Below are 12316 nucleotides of genomic sequence, written 5' to 3'. Positions count from 1 at the left end.
TTCTTCATCCAATTTTGCTAATTTTTATTTAGCACATATATAGTAATAGTAGTAACGTTCCTGCCAAATTTCATCATGATATCTTTAACGACTGCCAAATTACAGCTTGCAAAACTTTTAAATTACCTTCTTGTAAAAGTGGGCGGTGCCACGCCCATTGTCCAAAATCTTACTAATTTTCTATTCTGCGTCACAACGACAACCCATCTACCAAGTTTCATCGCTTTAACCGCCTTTGGCAATGAATTATCGCATTTTTTCGGTTTTTCGAAATTTTCGATATCGAAAAAGTGGGCGTGGTTATAGTCCGATATCGTTCATTTTAAATAGCGATCTGAGATGAGTGCTCAGGAACCTACATACGAAATTTCATCAAGATACCTCAAAATTTACTCAAGTTATCGTGTTAACGGACGGACGGACGGACATGGCTCAATCAAATTTTTTTTGGATCCTGATTATTTTGATATATGGAAGTCTATATCTATCTCGATTCCTTTATATATGTACAACCAACCGTTATCCAATCAAACTTAATATACTCTGTGAGCTCTGCTCAACTGAGTATAATGAAGGTAAATGAAGAGGGGCAATACAACTTTTATATTTTTTACTACGAATATTCTTATGTTATTTAGCATTTGTGTGAATAAAGAAACTAATATTTCTCTATACTATAGTATGTATACATAAAACCAGTACGCGGTTGCATTTTATCAGAGTTGCCATAGTAAAATTTTATTATCAGTTATTTGTATGCAATATTTTACTTTTGGCAACTCTGTTCGATCGTCAACGTGTCGTAATCACGGTCGTTAAAAAACGAGCAATGATCGGCTGATGGTGGTCCGCAAACGTATTGCAAAGGAGTATTGTTAGAGTACTCCAACATGAAGAAAATGGAACACGTAATCCAACAATTTTTGCAGGGAAGTCATCTATGGTTGTAAAGTGGAACCATGGTTCAACTATATACAGGTTGGCTCATCTGTAAAGCAACAAAATATGTCGGTTCAAATTGTCAAAATCTGTGTATTGGTGTTGGTGCGAATGGTATGGAATGGAAACATAAAACTTAGTATTTTTTGTATGTGTAAGTAAAATGTTGCTAATGTGTTGGTTTCATTTTGAGTTTGCCATCTCCTTTTGACAATCCCTTCGACCATGCAATGACATAAATAAAATCAGCTGATGAGATGAGCCAACCTGTATAATTGAACCATGGAAAATTATTAAGAAGAAGCAATCAGCTGATGGGATAACACCACCTGGTACTGAATTTGCCTTGATCAGACGCTAGCTGCGAATTGAAAGTTCTTCTTTCCTTATTCCGGATTTAGGGAGGAATAGTTGTAGATTACCTAAAATAATTCAAATAAGGTAACAAAATTTTACTTTAGCTCATAACTTATAATAGACAAAAGACGCATTTGGACCTAAGATAGCAAATCCAAAAGCGGAAATAAATATTTTTCTTCTGTCAAAAAATGTTCCCAAAAAACTGAAAAATTACCCCGCCCGATGCAAAAGCTGTCCGCCAGCTGCTGGGGTTGGATCCACATATCCAGAACATCTTCCTGTTTTATGCGGTTTCGGCTGCGCTTAGAAAAAAATAACCTGGGTGGGTCGATCATCGGTTTGTGGATCAAAGTCAAATACTCTCAGGATGACTGCTGGATAAGTATGTATGCATTGTAAACTTTACCAAGTAGCGCAACTAACAGCTGATCGCTCAAAATTTGCACACACACAAACATCACTAATGGCCATATTACGGAAATCTTAGGGAAATTGAAGTTAAATTTTTAAACAGACATATAATGTTATAATTTTGGAAAATATAGCATCTAGGACACCTTATTTGCAGTAATTGAAAGAAAATGTTTGCTTATACTCAAGTATTTAATTATTTTTTCTAAATTTATCTTTAATATTGATGCAATGATTGATCCAATGCAACTCTGGTCTTCCTACTGTTCTTCATTCCACCCCATTCGAGTGCCTATTTTCACGGCCTGCGAGTGCCTTCCACTCTATTCGCAACAAAACCTCGAATTAAGCTGCCAAACTATATAGTAAACAATGTATGTATGTATATATCCCTACAAGAACACTGACTATCATATGACTATCATCTGATTGTCAGCAATGTCAACCTAACGATCAGCGCCTCATACAAACTTTCTATCACAAACTTAAGGGGGCTTGCGCAAATGTGATGTAAACAACTGTGTACGTGTGAGTTTTTGTCTCCTTCTTATACACCAACATGGCCTACTGATTAAGTATATAGCCGTACTGCTCACTCTCATTCCTTTTCCTGGATCAGTGCTGACACTCTAACTATCAAAAAGTGTCATAAATGATAGTTTACTGTAGATATCAGGTTTGACTGTTATGACCATTGTTATATTCCGCCAAAAATGAAACAATGCTTTTTGCTTTTTATTTACTTTATTTCATTACGTTTTTAATTTTGTACGTGATAAAAGCATACGTGTTTCTTATTTGTTTAAAATAAATAGTTTTATAAGAATTCGAGTTCAAAATGTTCAATTTAAATTCAGAAAATAACAAAACAACAGAAGAGCGCTTTCCTCATGCGGAAACACATTTAAAAATGAATCACCACTAACCACTATTATTTTTCGCGTATCAATTTTTTGAGTGCGCCCCATACATTCCGCCAGCTTTTGGTATTTTTTAATATTATTTTCGATTTTTTTTTTTCTTTTAGCATGGAGCTTTGAAATGCTCTCTTTCATTTTTAAAACTTATTTTATATATGGTTTTCGTCGGTTGAAAATGGCGGAATTTAAAAAATAACAAAACAATCGTGATAATCATTTGATTGTCATATGACAGTCAGTAGTGACAACATGATTAAATCGGATAATCTGTTCTCGCATATATAAAATTCCGTTGAGAATTATGTATCTGTCTCACATGCATTATGGTATCTGCTGTATGTTCTTTTGTTCTGTACCAGGTGTCCGAAGCCTTCCCAGTTTCAGTCCTTTTTCATGATTATAGGCTGTCTTTGGGAACATGCGCACATGCGTGAGCGAACAAAGGAACATACATAAATTTTAGTATCAATGTTTACGTCATCGCAGGATCAGCATTGTCAATTACAAGTGTGAGTGTATTAGTAAAACTATAAGCGTTTCTTGTAGGGTATGCAACAAAATCATCGAAATTACAGCAGCCACATGAAAACTTGAAACAATTTTTAAAAATGTCTCCTGACAGAATACAAATTTTTATGTTTCGCCTTCGGATTATTGTTACCGTGGCCAAAGTCGTGTTTTGATACCTTTCGCTATAAGCATTGTTTACTATAGCTATAAGTTTGAACGTATATTAGTTCATTGTACAGGTTTACAAGTATGATATGTATGAGAGGGAAACAATTTCTTTCCCTTTCTAACACACGGCAGTTTGACACTTCGGTCAGTGTCAAACTAGCGTGGAACCCAGTGGAACCTGCGTGGAACATGAGTTTTGACAGTGAACGAAGTGTCAAAATTACCGGGGTTGCTTCGTCGAAAGCGACACAGGGAAGCAAAAAAGGGATCGCAATATCAGATATGGGTTGCTGTGATGGTAAATTTCTTTTAACGAATTTAGTAGGAAATTTTAAGTGCACCCATGTGGGTCCTTCAGAAAATTATAAAAAAGTCTTCAATTGGGGTATCTGAGAACGCGTAGTTATTTCAGTATTAAGAATACAAACACGGGAGTTAAGTTTTTCTACCCGTTCAAAAGTTCTCCGCGAAAAACAGTTTGAAACCGAGGTAGACTGCAATAACCCGTCCAAAAAAGCGGAAAGAAAAATGAATAGACGCGTTTTGTCCTGTTGTCAATAGTCCGAAGAGAAAAAGTATTCGAATTTTTGGAAGCGAGGCAAAAACGCGTCTATTAATACCTCCCCCGACGGTTTTGGTCGTGTTTTAGCAATCGTCCCCGTAAAAAAGTATCACAATTTGTTAATTAAAATTGTCCAGAATATATGGTTATTAAAGAGAGATGTAATTAAGTGCTCGTTTGAAAGTAAATAAGTATATTTCTTTGTAATATAAGAAAAAAAAATTTTTAAGCAGTTTTCGATAGCAGCTACTAAACTTTGTTTGGTCCTAAGAAGTACAACAGTGCCAAATAGCATCCACAAAAAAAACGAACAAGAACAAGCATTTTATCAGGTGAGCGTGGCTGTGTATGTGTGTGCTGCTACATATTCTACTTGTAGACCATCACAATGGTACAGGTTTATGCGGCAGTTAAGCCGTGGTTACTCACGAACGTACGTAGAAAAAACGTGTCAGCTGACACGACCTATCTTATGAGTGTGCAATGTAAACGAAAACTCACCGACGTGCAACGCCCGTACGTACGTAGCCCGGAACGTAGAAATCAAAACAAGTTTGATTTTTTCCGTAAGAACGTGTCAGCTGATCGCTCTCTCACTAGACAGAGTTGCCTAGTAAACTTTTGTGCTCTAATTTTTGACCGTTTGCAATTTTATGCAAAAACGCCTAATTAAAGTTTGAAAAATTGTGAAAATAATTCGAAATAATTATGTAAAAGTGCTGATTATAAATATTTAATCTATTTATACTTATTTAATAGTATTCCGGCCTTTTACAATATCAAAAATTAAATTGGAAAAAGTTCATGTTTCCATAAGCATGTATGCAAAATGGTCAATGGCAACAGTGCTTATCTGTAAACAATACACACACAAATATATTATGTACATGTACACAGACGCACACATTGATTCCTACGGGCTTGAGAGTTCGGTCAAACGTGTTTCGTACGACAAACGTCCGTACGTACGGCACACGTCGGTGGGTAACTGCTGCTTTACAAGCAAAATATGTATGAGAAGGAAACAATTTCTTTCTCTTTCTAACACACTGCCGTTTGACACTTTGGTCAGTCTCAAAATGGTGTCAAACTATTGTGGAATTCAGTGGAGCATGCGTTTGACACTGAACGAAGTGTCAAAATTACCAGGGTTGCTGTCGTTGAAAGCAACGCAGGGAAACAAAAAAAGGAGCGGAATATCAGATATGGGTTGCTGTGATGGTAAATTTTTTTGAACGAATTTACTATGAAGATGTAGTGCACTTATATGGGTCCTACAGAAAACTATACAAAAGTCTTGAATTGGGGTATCTGAGGACGCGTAGTTATTCCAGTATTAAGAATACAAACACGGGTGCTAAGTTTTTCTACCCGTCCAAAAGTTCTCCGCGAAAAACAGTTTGAAACCGAGGTCGACTGCAATAACCCATCCAAAAATGTGGAAAGAGAAATGACACGGCGCGTTTTGTCCTGTTATCAATAGTCCAAGGGTGAAAAACTATTCGACTTATTTATTGGAGGCGCGGCAAAAACGTGTCATTAATACCTCCCCCAACGGTTTTGGTCGCATTTTAGCAATCGTCCCCGGTAATAAAGTATCACAATTTGTTAACTAAAATTGTCCAAAACATATGGATTTTAAAGTGAGATGTAATTAAGTGATCGTTTGAAAATAAGTAAGGATATTTCTTTGTAATTTTACAATAAAAATTTTACGTAGTTTTCATTACCAGCTACTACACTTTTCTTGAACCTAAGAAGTACAACAGTGCCAAATAGCATCCACAAAAAAACGAAAGAGAACAAGCATTTTATCAGGTGAGCGTGGCTGTGTATGTACGTGCTGCTACATATCCTACTTGTAGACCTTTACAATGGTCATAAAGTTCCACTCATGGTTCAATTATACAGGTTGGCTCATCTCATCAGCTGATTTTATTTATGTCATTGCATGGTCGAAGGGATTGTCAAAAGGAGATGGCAAACTTAAAATGAAACCAACATATTAGCAACATTTTACCGACACATACAAAAACTGCTAAGTTTTATGTTTCCATTCCATACCATTCGCACCAACACCAATACACAGATTTTGACAATTTGAACCGACATATTTTGTTGCTTTACAGATGAGCCAACCATGTATAGTTGAATCATGATAATTTTCCATACAAAGCCTTGCACAACAAAATTTCAGTTAATCGAAATCTATGAAAATTTTCTTTTGACTTGACATTCATCTGCACGGCGAATTGATTGAAGTCGCTTTGCCACCACCTGGTATAGATTCGCCTTGGCGTCTCAATAATGCAATAAAAAAGTCGTCTATAAAAATTTTTGAAAAATACTAGAAATACTAAACTGTTTCATTCATGATACAAAAAATGGAGGTAGTTCCATTTCGTGTGACATTAGCCACTTGACTTTTGCGGGGACCGTGTCAATTTCATAAGTCTAGTTACCAGATTGAAAAATGTTATAATTTTTTGTGATTTTGATGGATTTGAAATCAACATATACTAGTCAAATATTTTAATTGATTTTGTTTTTTTTTAATCAGAATTTTCTAGCTGGCTTGAGGTTCGAATTGAAATAAAAACACAAGGGTTTCTTTATATATTACGTCTTCAGGGTGAAATTTTTTTTTTTTTGTGATAAACTCCACGTCAAGTGATACACACATGTAAAAAAAACCCTTGTGTTTTTATTTCAATTCGGACCTCAAGCCAGCTAGCAAAAACTGATAAGTTAACAAAAAGGTCGCCAAAATCCAAATTTTTTTTTTAATAAACGCGAAAAAATGAGCTATGCGCATTGGAAATGTGCAAATACAAAATAGACCAGTGTTTCGGTTTGAACGAATGAAAGACAATTTGTTCTTGGCTATCTGCCAGTCACCAAAATACCCCCCGGCTAGTTATTCGACTAACGATACCGAAGAGGGATTCGGACCTGACGTCCTGATGATGAATATTTTACCGCCACTGCGTCTTTTGCGTTGGACGTCGCGGGCTCAATCTGTGGACCTTGTACTGTGGGCGTCGTATCCTCGATATCGCTATCGTTAAAAATATATGCCGCTTTTAATCGATCGATAGAGATTTTTGCTTCTCTCTGTCGGATTCGTATTACAAAGTATTTTTCGTTTTTCGATATAACCTCGTACGGTCCTTCGTAGTTTGGCTCCAATGGTTCGCGAACGCGATCCATTCGTACGAAAACATATTTACAATCTTTTAGCGCTGGTTGTACATACGCTGAGACTTCTCCGTGTCGAACTGGTTTTATTGTTGGCAAATCACTCATTGCTTTTCTTAAAACTTCGATGAATTCTGCTTCTGTAAGTTGATTTTTTCTCTCGTGTAGGAACTCCCCTGGTATTCGTAACTGTGTACCATAAAGCATTTCTGCGGGGCTCGCGCCGATGTCTGTCTTCACGGAAGTACGCATTCCAAGAAGGATGAGAGGTAAAGCAAAGCTCCAGTTCCTGGTAGGTCAACACTTGATTGAGGATTTAAGTGTGCGGTGCCAGCGTTCAATAAGCCCGTTCGACTGGGGGTGATATGGTGTAGTACGGAAATGTTGTACGCCCAGGATTCTCGTTAATGATTTGAATACCTCTGATACGAACTGGCGCCCTAAGTCGGTGGAAATCTTCTGTGGTATGCCATACTCTGATATCCAACCACTAATCAGCGCATTAGCTACGCTCTCTGCTGTTATGTCAACTAGAGGTACGGCCACAGGCCACCTCGAAAACCTGTCTATACACGTAAGAGAGTAGCGGAAACCGTTGGAAGTTGGTAGTGGTCCAATGATGTCAATATTAATGTGCTGAAATCTATCATCCACGTTCGCGTAACTTCCTAGTGGTGACTTCGTGTGTCGTTGTATCTTCGCTCTCTGACACGGAATACATCCGCGAACAATTTTAGCAACTTGGACGGCCATTCGAGGCCAAATGTATCGCTCCGCTACTAACCTCTGCGTTGTTTTTATCCCAGGGTGAGACAAATTGTGTAGCTTATGAACCACCTATACCCGAAAGCTGTTTGGTACGTAAGGTCGCACTCTTCCGTTGGAGACGTCGCAGAAAAGTTTTTCTTGTGAGCCTGGAAGTGAGACTTTTTTTAACGAAATTGAACTATTCTCACCTGAACGGAGGAGGTCTTGGAGTTCTTGGTCGTTCGCTTGCGCTACCGCCATAGCATCAAAATCGATGGCGTCGCTCTGTATTGTGCTAATTCTGGAGAGCATATCGGCTTTGTTATTGTCACGTCCAGGTAAGTGACGAATATCTGTAGTGAATTGACTAATTATGTCAAGTTGACGTGCTCTTCGTGGGGGTGCCTTGTCGCTGCTTTGACGGAACGCGAAAATGAGAGGTTTATGGTCGGTAAACAATGTAAATTCCCTTCCTTCGAGAGCGTATTTGAAATGGAGTACGCCTTGGTACGCCGCGGTGAGCTCTCTATCGTACGCACTATATTTTTTCTGCGCCGCTGTCAGCTTCTTTGAATAGAAACCCAAAGGTTGAACTTGCCCATCCACAATTTGATGCAGCACCGCTCCTATTGCGTCGTCTGAAGCGTCTACTGTCAAGGTCAGTTTGGAATTCGGTGCCATATAGCTGATTAATGTTGCGTTCGCCAAGTCATCTTTGCACGCGCTGAAGGCTACCTTGGCCTCCGTTGACCAAGTAATAGTAGTATTGTCATTTTTTCGATTGCCAACGATGAGGCGCTGAAGGATGTCCTGGTTCTTCGTCGCATGTGGAATAAAGGATCGATAAAAATTAATCATGCCTAGGAATTTCTTCAACTCCTTGGCTACGGTTGGCAATTTAAAATTGCGTACTGCTTCAACTTTGTCATCGGGTGGTCTTATACCCTCTGCATTTATCGTGTGGCCTAGAAACTTAAGCTCTCTCATTCCGAATTTGCATTTGCCGAGTGCAATTGCTAGGTTACTTTGACGAAGGCGTTCGAACACTATTCGCAGGTGCTTTTCGTGTCCTTCTTCAGACTACGAAGCCACTAAAATATCATCGATGTACGCGAAGGTAAAGTCGAGTCCCTTTAGTACCTGGTGAATGTGTGGCTGGAATGTCTGTGCAGCGTTTCTCAAACCGAATGTCATAAAAACAAATTCAAATAGCCCAAATGGTGTGGCTATAGCCGTTTTGGGAATATCGCATGATTCTATTGGTATTTGGTGATAGGCTTTCTGAAGGTCGATTGCCGTTATGTAAAATGCTCGTAACGTCGTGTAGATATGAAATTGGGTACCTATCAGGCACCTTGATAGCGTTTAGTGCTCGATAGTCCCCACACGGCCTCCATGTCCCGTCTTCGCTTTCGAACGAGATGTAGGGGGCTCGCCCAGTTGCTTTTTGACGGCCGACAAATACCCTTTTGCAGTGGTATTCGAACTCCTTTTTCATTTCACGCAGCTTGTCTGGCGCTAACCTCCTTGGCCTTGCAAACACAGGTGCACCTATCGTTGTGATGTAGTGTGTCACATCTAAATTGACAGGTTTCTTGTTTACGTTGATCGTGGCGATGTCTTGATACTCACGCAGTAATTTTGCGTATTTTCCATGGACGTCATAAACAAGGATCTGTGATACGTTTGCTTGCGTGAAAGTACCTTTCGTTTCTAAAAGCGTATGCCTATCTAGGAGCATACCTCGCTTACTATCTACGAGAAGATGGTAGTGCCTTAAAAAATCGGAACCTATTATGGGAGAACTGTCATCATCTAGAATAAACGTCCATAAAAAATCACGCCTTAAGCCAAGAGATAGCCGCAGTCGATTTTCGCCATATGTTTTTATGGGTGATCCGTTTGCGGCGTAGAGGTTCGTTGAGCTTACATTTTTGAATGTCTTAGCGTTTCGTGCGGGCAACACCGACACATCTGCGCCGGTGTCAACTAAAAATTTCGTTTTTGTATTGGCGTCATGAACAAGTATGCGAGCAATTCGTTGGGTATTTTCAGATCTGCTCGCCTGATCCAAAATTTGTATTAGTTTTTTGGCTTTGATTGTTCATACGTGCAGGGTGTCCGACATTTACGAGCATTTTCTCCATGTACTTGATGATACCAGCAGTATTCATCCTTTGCCCGTTTAGGTGTGTCTGCACGGCTACGACGTCGTGACGAGATTGAACGTGACCGATTACGATGGTTGCCTTTTCGCATTCATTTTTCGAACTTCATTTCGAGGCGCTCGATACGTTTATCTATTTGGGAATCCGATGGATCTCCGGTACTACGCGCACCAACGACTGCCATTTGTTGGAAATCGCCTACTTCCAAAATTTTATCGGCCAGCTTTGCAAGCTCTGGCAGTTTAGCATCTGATGCCTGCAAAATGGTTCTTGCCTGCGCCGGCAGCCGCTGTAGCCAAAGTGATTGCAGAAATTCGCTACCAACTTTGCCCTTCGCAAGGCTGCTTAATTCGTTGTAAAGTTGCGTCGGTCGCTTATCTCCCAAGTCTATTTCCGAAAGCAGCTTTTGAGTTTTCTTTTGTTCGCTCTCGCAATAGCGTTCTATAATACGTGTTTTAAGGTTATGATATTTGCCAGTCTCAGGTGGACTTAAAATGGCGTCGGAAATTTGCGCTAGGACGTTTGACTCTATAGCGGCAACTACAGTGTTAAATTTAGAAATGTCGGTGGACACTCCAAATACGCTGAATTGCGCTTCGACCTGCGCAAACCAAATCTCTGGTTGCTCCGGCCAGAATGGTGGAACCTTCACCGAAACTTTATTAATGATCGTTCTATCATCTGGTGGTGCTGCGGCAGCTCCGTCTGCCTGCCCGTTGACCATTGTGTTTTGCAACGTCGGGGTCACCAATTGTTGGGGGTGCTGGTTTATCCAAATGAAAGTATACGTACGTTTGTGTTCTAAACTATATTATATTTAATTACCAATATATGAAAAGTTATAAAGTTTGCTTTACACGTGCGATCGGATCTAAGATCAAAAGAAAAAAAGGAAAGATGGAAATGTCATTGTCAGCGATCTTATATAAGTATCGGATCCCCGTGTCATCGATAACGTTGAAATCGACCAGTGTTTCGGTTTGAAAGAATGAAAGACAATTTGTTCTTGGCTATCTGCCAGTCACCACAATTGTATCTCTGCTCGCTTCCTGTTTGTTAGAGTCCAATAGCCAAAAGATGAAATTCTTATTATTGGTTTATAATAGTAAAACGACCTATGTATGCGTTCTTTCAGAAATAACAATGCATTTAAGACCATGAGTTGGAAATGATTTAAACTACTTTCAAAATAAACGGCTCATATATGAACTTGCCTCTAAAAATATGAAATGTATATATATATACTTATTTATAGCGAGATCCGCTGTAAATGCAAGTCCACTATGAATGTAGAGAAAAGTCTTGAAAACAATTAAAAATGTCCGCGCTACAACTTGGAGCAGATCTCATCAGCAATATGCATGTATTCTGCAGGTCCTCGCTGTTATCGACTTTTAAGAAAGAAAGAAACTCTTCCCTTACCATCTACATCAACTTTGCGCAGGTGGGCATCGAAGTTATGTGTAGAACAGGGGTTGCAACTGCAAATACTATCGCATATGAAGTTATGTGATATACCATCCGAAGAAAAACTGTGTGTTTTGTCATTTGACGAGATGAATGTCCGGGAAGAATGGGCTTTTGATCGAAAAAATTACGTAATTTTGCCCCATCGCGAAAGGTTCAGGTCGCTATGGTGCGGTCTTTGCGTGGAAATTGGAAGCAGCCATATTTTATAATTTTGATATGAACATGGCAGCAAGTATTCTTAATCTAATTATACATGCGTTGCACGTAATTTTTAAACTTTTTTTTTAGGGAGAACCTTTTTTCGTCTTCGCCATTTAAATTTACATGTAAAAAAAATTAAAATTTATTATGGAAATAACAAAATGAGAAAAATCACAACTTGATGGTATCTTGGTCAAGTATTTAATTTATTGAATAAAAAGGTCATAAAGACGCACATACGAGTGCATACATTTTTTTTTTTTTTTCAAATTTAGGGTCAGACTGCCATGAAAGTAAGTATAAAAAACATATTTCTGAGTCATTATCCATTTTTTTGTCTAAGTAAAAGTACATGTTTCACAGCATTTTCAATATATATATATCCAGATAAATCGTGCTAAAGCATATTATTATTGTCACAGATGACCATTGCGTTTTCATACAGAAGGATATTTCCATCCCGAAATTCCACAATTTCGCGTTAAATAGTAACGGTATGGCAACGCTTCTAGCAAAACAACAAACATGAAACTTCAAAAGTCCCCAAATACGTCAAAAATTTTTGAGTGGAACTAACTTCTTTTTTATATCATGGTTTCATTATAGCAAAACCATACAGATGGTGGAAGTTTATCAGCTGTTACTTTTTTAAACTGCTATGA

The sequence above is a fragment of the Eurosta solidaginis genome, chromosome 3, assembly GCF_040869045.1.
Source record: "Eurosta solidaginis isolate ZX-2024a chromosome 3, ASM4086904v1, whole genome shotgun sequence".
In the NCBI taxonomy this organism is placed as follows: domain Eukaryota; kingdom Metazoa; phylum Arthropoda; class Insecta; order Diptera; family Tephritidae; genus Eurosta; species Eurosta solidaginis.
The sequence above is the reverse complement of the archived record's forward strand: the minus strand, read 5'-3'. Positions refer to the sequence as shown.